The sequence below is a fragment of the Equus przewalskii genome, chromosome 14 (genome assembly GCF_037783145.1).
Source record: "Equus przewalskii isolate Varuska chromosome 14, EquPr2, whole genome shotgun sequence".
NCBI classification, from domain to species: Eukaryota; Metazoa; Chordata; class Mammalia; order Perissodactyla; family Equidae; genus Equus; species Equus przewalskii.
The window spans coordinates 51,232,853-51,240,857 of NC_091844.1; the positions used below are offsets into that span (position 1 = coordinate 51,232,853).

The following is an 8,005-nucleotide window of genomic DNA, read 5'->3' on the forward strand; positions in this document are numbered from 1 at the left end:
TGATCAGATGACTTTTGCTGCTACACTTCAGTGTCCTCCTGTAGCTTCCAGGAGAAAGTCCTACTCCTTAGCCAGCACCCGAGGTCCTTCATGAGCTGGGACCGACCTTACTAACTTAATCCCCCCCACCCCCCACAAACCTGCCCTCTCAGCTCCAGCGCCCTGAACTGCAGCACTTCAGTGCTCCTCAGGGCTGCAAGCTCCCCACACCAGAGTGGGGATAATGATGCTTCCCACCAGGTGGTGGTGAGGGTGCAGTAACACCTGTGAGGCTGCGGGCACAGCGCTGACCCACAGCAGGACATCATGAATGTTCCCTGCCTTGCCTTTCTCAGCCCTTGGAAACATGCAAGGACAACACGACCTGCAAAGGCAAATTTATGTGGTGTAATGCTCCATACAGCGCAATCCCTGTGTAAACATTTCCACACACAGGCAAATGTCATCAGGGGTGGTATTTTGCTCAAGCTGACACTGAGGGAAGTATTTCCTGTACTGTTTTTCTCCTGTGCCCGTGCTGAGCTCCAAGGTGACTCAAACACCATGTGGATGCTGAACTCCTTGAGGACACGGACAAGGTTGTGAACCTCTGGGTGTCCTCACAGGCCCAGCGCTGGGTCTTCAGTGGCATCTCCAAGAATGTTGGTTGGTCAAATTAATTATTGACTGGGTGCCTGAGAAGCCATAGGGACGGGCAGATCATTTCAGGGTATCATCATCTGAAACAGAAACGGGATTGTTTTAGGAGCTTATTGAAACCCAGGAGAAATCCAGTACTTTCTTCTTCCTGTTGCAGAAGCTGGCTGTTTAAAACCTCAGGGCATTAGATCAAGAAAGCCATGAGGCTGATCAATGGGCAGCTTGATGTGAGCCCTCTGGGCTGGTTGGGCTGACCATGCTCAGACGGGGAACTCGGCAGGACCCGCTCCCCAGGTTTTGAGCACCCAAGCCCTGGCCCACCCTCTCCTCCTGTTTCTCAGTTTAGTCTTCTTACTCTGAGGTTCAGAGAGGCAAAGCCTATGGGGTGTCTCCTGAGGTTCCAGAAACTCTCCAAAACAGACCGACCAGAATCACGGAACTCAGCGCCTTCCAGGAAGGGTTCCACCAGATCAGACGAGAAGTGGGGATTCTGTTTTCAGCCCAGACTCCAGCCCAGTCTCAGTCCCACCCCTCAGGGTTCCAGCTTCCCCCCATCCAATGTCACATGGAGCCTCCCTACTCTGAGTTTGCATGGTGTCACTTGTCCGATCAATACGCATTTGCCTATTCCTGTTTCATGACTTAGGTGCCTTTGGTATTGGTGGGTCTGCCCACATGCATTCTCATAATCTCAAGTCATCATACGCCCTTTGAACATTGTAAACATGTTGTATACAGATTATTCCTGCCTTTAGTCATCTCAGTACCTGTTATATGAAACGATCTGGTGACTTTGTATACTTCCTTTAGAACCACAGGAAAAACTGATTGCTATTATTCCCCTGAGAGATGGGGACTTTAAGGGACTTGTCCAAGGTCACCCTGCAAGATAGTGATGGGCAGGACCTCTGGCCCTTGTGTCAGCAGCTCTACCAGCGAGAGTTCTGTCCGTGCTCTGTAGTAGCCCCCACAGGGCTACATGCAAATATGTTGCTGCTGCAGCTGGTATAGCGGAAGCAGCTGCAGAGGCCTGCACACATGGGCAGGGGGTATGGCCAGGGGCGGCCAGCCAGGCAGGGAACTCTGGAGGGGGAGGCTGTTGAAGAATTGAGATTTCTGGGCCCTGGAAAGAGCTCCCCAGCTCCCAGATATCCTCTCTGCTGTCTAAAAGTTTCTTACACAGGAATGAACCTTGCAGTCCTGGTTGGGAGACCTGGGTGCAAATCCCAGCTTTGCTCCTATTGGCTGTGTGAACTTGGGCAGTGCACCTAGCCTCTCTGAGACTTTGTTTAATTATTTGTTAGATGGAGATTGAAATCATATCTATTTTATAGGGTTGTGAGGATAAAATTTTAAAATGCACATAATGGGCTTAGCACATTGCCTAGCTTATACCGCTCAACAAGTGGTTGATATTGTAAATGTGCAGATGGTGGGGTTGTTGTATTTTTTATGTTTTCTTTTTGCTTCTCTGGGTTTTTAGCAAATTAACATGCACTGCTTTTGAAGTACGGAAGATGATTTTTAACAATAAAAAGTGTTAGTAGCCAGACATATAGGAAAAGGAAGATATGATTTGAATTTATGCTAGGGCTTAAATAAATGAAAGCTGAACCTTTCCAGAGAGAAGGATGATAGAATCTGCTTTTATTGAGCACATACTATATGCCTGATACTCTGTGTGGTGGTTAAGTTCACACGGTCCGCTTTGGCAGCCCAGGTTTCACAGGTTCAGATCCTGGGTGTGGACTTAGCACCACTCGTCAAGCCACACTGTGGCAGTATCCCACATAAAATAGAGGAAGATTGGCACAGATGTTAGTTCAGCAACAATCTTCCTCAAGCAAAAAGAGGAAGACTGGGGGGCGGCCCCGTGGCTGAGTGATTAAGTTCACATGCTCTGCTTCAGTGACCCGGGGTTCACTGGTTCACATCCTGGGAGTGGATCTACACACGGCTCATCAAGCCATGCTGTGGAGGCATCATACAAAATAGAGGAAGATTGGTACAGGTGTTAGCTCAGGGACAATGTTCCTCACACACATACACACACACACAAGTTAAATGAGTATAAAGGAGGGGAGATAAAAGCAGCGTGGGAATGGAAATATCCCAGAGCAAAGTTGCCCAGTTTCACAAATGTTCCGCTGGGTTCCGCCCCATCGCAGGAAAGTTAGCATCTGCAGCTGCAGTGATTCGTTTAATTGTCACTGTTTATTTTACAGCCTCTCTCTGCAAAGCCGCAAATGTGGGCAAGTCAGCCCCTATTGCTAGGTTTACAAACCAGCTCTCAGCCCCGTGGACTGCTGGGAGTGTGCACGCTGGGCGGCCTGCTGCATGACTTGCCCAGCCTCACACAGGATGCATTTGAAGCTGCATGAGTTTCTGCAGCGGCTCTTGGAGCCTCCTCTCTCTCCTCCGCCCTCTTCTATTCGTAGTCCCTTCATTGCATCTCAGGTGAAGGAACAGGTCCAGCGTTTTCTTTGTCAGTTAAATTCATTTAAGATGAGCTCCTTTCAGGTCAGGTACAATTGTTCCAGTTGCTCCTTGCATGAGATCGTGCAGTTGAGGGACTGCTGAAATCCAGAATTCACCTGGATTTTTACAAAGTCACGCTATGGACCAGCGGCATCTGTGGTCACTTTACAAATTTATGAATTTCCCTGAAACTCAGAACTGACCCATCTGGTTACAGGTATTGAATGGCGCAAGCTAGTTGTTCACGGTTTTGCCATCTTCTAATGAGGCCAAGTGACTGGGCCGGAATCACAGGGGCTCTGAGAGAAGGACGAAAGGCCAGGCCTTCTGACTCCCAGACCTGTGATGTCTCTCCCGAACCACTCGCTTCTATCCTGCCCCTTTCCTCCGCCATAGACACAGAGAGAAGAGCGGGAAGAACAGGGTAATCCATGTGAGGAGAAGGCCCCTGAGCCTGCGGCTGATGCTGCTGAAGTCAGCAGGGCATAAGTGCAGGACCTAAGGGGTTAATTCACCATCCAGAGAGTTCTGTGGTCTGGCAGACCAGGGGAAGTAGCTGGCCTGTGGGCCCAGGAGGCAGGAAAGGGGCTTCAGAGAGAATGGATGTTAGCATGTCTGGGGGGGCTTGTGGCCCTTGGCCCTGAGATCTCAACCCTGACTGGACACTGAGATCACCTGGGAGCTTTAAATATGCTGATGCCCAGGCCCCTGCTCCGGGGAGTCAGAGGTAGCTAGTCCGAGGTAGGGTGGCTGAGCGTATTTTAAAAGCTCTTCTGATGATTCTAGTACACAGCCAGGCTCAAGAATCACACACTAGCCAGCAAGCTGCTGAAGGAGAGAAACCCTGGCCTTTTCATCTCTCTTCCCCAACATGGCAGCACTTTGCACATAGAAAGGCTGCACACAGGTGTGCTGAACTGAAAGCTGTAAGACCAATAACACTGAGTGATGGAAGGTGGCAGCCACTAAAAACTGGGCTGAAGAATATTTAGTGAAATGGAAGCAGTTTGAGTCTTAGTCTGTCAAAATAAAATAAATACACCTGTAAGGGAAAAGGAATGGGAGTTTAAACAGCAAGGGGTTAATGCTGGTTATCTTTGGAGTGGCTAAGTTATGGGTGAGGGCGCATTTGGTGCAGACTGTGTGAATTTATGTAATTCACACGTCATTCAACCTCTCTGTACCTCAGTCTCCTCATCTCTAAAACAGAGATAATAATAGAGCAAACCTACATGATAGTTTGTCAAAGAACAACTGAGGTAGACGTTTAGAAAAGGAAAGAAAATTTACTTGCAAAGAGTGCAGGAGAGTCAGACTTCAGAAATGGCTCTCCAAATATGCAAACATAACAGTAGTATTTAAGTAAGCAAACAAACAAATGTGCAAAATTACCAAGGCTACTGGAGTGGGGAGAATGGTGACATCCCTCCCCCCAAAAGGTATGTCCATGTCCTCACCCCTAGAACCTGTGAATGTGACCTTAATGGGAAAAAGGGTCTTTGCAGATGTAATCAATTTAAGGATCTCAAGATGAGATCATCCAGGTGGGCCCTACATCCAATGACAAGTGCCTTAGAAGAGACAGAAGAGGAGAAGACAACGGGGACAGAGGAGAAGGCCATGACGGGGACGGAGCCGTGAGTGATGCAGCCACAAGCCAGGAACACCTGGAGCCACCAGAAACTGGGAAAGGCAAGGAAGGATTCACTTGCGGAGACTTCAGAGGGAGCACGGCCCTGCTGACACCTTAATTTTGGACTTCTGGCCTCCAGAGCTGTGAGAAAATAAATTTCTGTTCTTTCAAGCCACAAAGTTTGTGGTCATTTGTTATGGCAACCAGAAAAATAATGTAGCTACCAAGTTTACATTAGTCTGCGCATTACGGAAAAACAACCACCTTCTCCCACGATTATTATGTTCACAAAGGTCACCACATCTTTAGACATCAGCAGAGCAAAAATCGGGGATAGAACTGTTTTTGTTAAAGAGTCTAGGTTCCCAGGAAATAATCGAGGTTTTGTTATTTGGGTACCACCATCAGTCATGGTTGAGACTGTTATTTTTTGTTTACTTCAGGATGCAACACATTTTGTGTTTTGTTTTTGTTTTTGTTTTGTTTCTCTTGACTGTGGTATAGGAAATGTTTCCTGACTTTGGAAACACAGCAAGGTTTTGCTTCTGTAGGTTGTCGTGAGATTCAGTAAGTTGATGGATGCAAAGGCACTGAGAACAATGCCTGGCACTTCTGAGCTTTCTGTGTCAGCTACAGCTCTTTCTTCTTTTTGTTTATGTGTTTATTTTAAATGTTCTGCAGTTTAGAGCATGCATAACCATTTCCCCCTAATTCACTGCTCATTTATTTTAAACATCACAGAGGCCAGTTGTGTGAGAAGAGCCACACAAAGCCGGACAAACAAGATATGTAGTGAAATATTCAGTAGGTTGATAGTGATGGGGGCTAAGGGAGAACAAAGCTGGGAAGGAGGATGGAAAATGCAGAGGGAGCTGCGATATCAGCCCACGGAAGGCCTTCCTGCTAGGTGACATTTGAGTAAACACCCAAGGGAGGGTGGCGAGGGAGGGAGTCAAGCAAGTGTCTAGGGAAACATTTGTTGAGCTCCCAAAGAAGCACAGCCTCCACGGGCAGGAGTGGGAGGGCTGACCCTCATCAGAATCCAACAGAAAGCGGCCTGAAGAATGACCACCTGGGTGGGGTTTTTATTTTGCAAAGAGAAATACAAAGTGTGCCCCTTGTGTGTTTATAAATGAAAACTGAGGATCATCATAAACGATCTTCAGTAAATACAAGACATGTAATTTCAAAATCATTGTCATACTTCATCTTTCTAAAGAATTATTTATATAAATTACAGATCATAGTGTAGAACAAGACCTTAGGAACCATTTGGTGTTAGAGTTTTCCAAATTTGCCAGAAAATAAGAATTCACTGGGGTGCTTGGTTTAAAGATACAGGTTGCAGTCTCGTTCCCCATCCAGGGAAGGGGCCTGGGAATCTGTGTGTTTAACGAGGGACCCGGGTGATGCTGGGACAGGCGGGCTTGGCAGGCGTGGGCAGGTCGATCCTTGTGTCTCACAAAGGAGGAAATGAGGCCCAGGGAGAGGGGATGACTTGCTCAAGGTAGAACTGATCAGTCAGGCAGAGCCAGAAATAACACTTAGATTTCCCAACTCCTCCAGGTCAAGGAAAGTTTTTTTGCACAGCTCAAAGATTGCTTACGATATTTGAATTCGGGATACAAGAAGACACAAGACATAAAAACAAAAACCAGAGCAGACACCTATAGGAGCAGCAAGCATGCCTGGGATGAATAAATTGCCCTAACTGATTCACAAAACTCAGCCCTGAGCTTGCTGGCAGCCAAGCCTGCAGGAAAATGGGTTGGATTATTCCATTCACAGGGTGCAATAAAATGATGCATAATAATTTCATTTGATAAGAAAAGCTTTTTCCTTTAACAAATGAATTTTAATCCCCCTGCCCCTCCAAATCTTCAGTCTCCTATTATGGCAATTACAAGAGAAAGGGGAAAATAAGGAGGGAGAAAATGGCAAAAGGCGAGATCCACCCTCCCCCAATCACAATTACTCCTTCCATGCAATTGCTCTCCCGAGGGCAGGCTGGCATTGCAACCCTCTCAAAAGGCCATGAATAACCATGCTTTCCAAGGGGCCCCAGGACAAACTTAAAAATGGATCTTTCTCTGATGCTCCTACCTTCTTCGTGGGAGTAGCGATGTGACCCGTGACAAGTCATAGGACCCTCTGGGCCTTTGTGGCCTCACCTGGAAAAGAGAAATAACAAAGCTGTAAGCTCCTGAAGCGGGTGGGCGGATGCCCCTCGCAGATGTGGCATCTGTGACTCACAGCCCTGAAAGTCCGGGCAGGAGCAGTTTGTTGGGGTTTGTGTGTGTGTGTGTACTGTGGGTGTGATGCGCACTCTGCCACACACGTGGGAACTCAGATACCACACTGCTCCCGAGTTGTGTGGCTGGGTGACCACATTTGTGACTGCCGCCGCTCAGGCAAAGCTGGCCTCTTAGGGAAAGAAGTTTCTCTTTCTGAGCCTGCTGTGTGGGCCTGCAAAGAGACACACAATTGCCTTTGTGTTTTGTTCTTCCTGCGTGGGGACAAAAGCCCTTTCAGTTGCTGTGGAATGTACAGAAAGTTCTGTGCCAAAGGGCTGCCGGGCCCTGGCCTGGATCCTGCAATCAGGGACCGGTCCTGGGAGCTGGCCGCTTCTCCCTGAAGCTCCCGAGGCCCTCCCTGGAGCTGGGGCAGCCTGCCAGGTATCTATGTGGAGGGCAAGTGCCAAGAGGGTCCCCCACCGCCTGCAGCCTGCGTCACTGCATGCACCCACAGTGGCCTGCAACACCCCATCCTAATTGTGGTCCTGAGATAGTGTGGACCTGTCGCGGGCAGGCATGGTGCCAGGTGCGGGGCTTTGTGGCCTCATTCAACCCTCCCAGCTCTTGAGGCTGCAGTGGCCTTACCTCCACTTTGCAGCCGAGGGGACTGGTCTTCAGAAGAGGGGCCAGGGAGGACAGTGCTGAGACAGAGGGCTAGGTCACTAAAAGGTGGGGGGAGGAAGGAACTCTCTCAGCTCAAAAGCAGGACAAAGGGCCTCAACCCATGGTGTTTACAGTTTTATCTGAAGTTTAAACAAAACTGAAAAATACAACCGACACTTTGGTGCGGGCAGGCAAATGAGCCCGCCACCCCGAAAACTAATAGTGGCACAAGTGGCCTTTTCTCCTTGCTATGTACACCCCTGGGTGTTTCCACCGTCACAGAGCCAGAAGCTTCACCACAGCAAAGCCTGTTGCCAAAATGCTGTAGGGCTGTGCTATTTCAGGAGGGCAGTTTTCC

At 48.5% G+C, this 8,005-nt stretch overlaps 1 long non-coding RNA gene across 1 annotated transcript; it reads right to left on the minus strand.

Annotated features, from left to right (window-relative positions):
- Positions 1-362: 362 nt before the first annotated feature.
- On the minus strand, positions 363-7,753 carry LOC103558103 (uncharacterized). The gene is made up of 3 exons (XR_546647.2): positions 7,630-7,753; positions 6,854-6,921; positions 363-719 (listed from the first exon to the last, which is right to left on the minus strand). It is a non-coding gene; the product is annotated as an uncharacterized lncRNA (long non-coding RNA).
- Between the last annotated feature and the right edge of the window lie 252 nt (positions 7,754-8,005).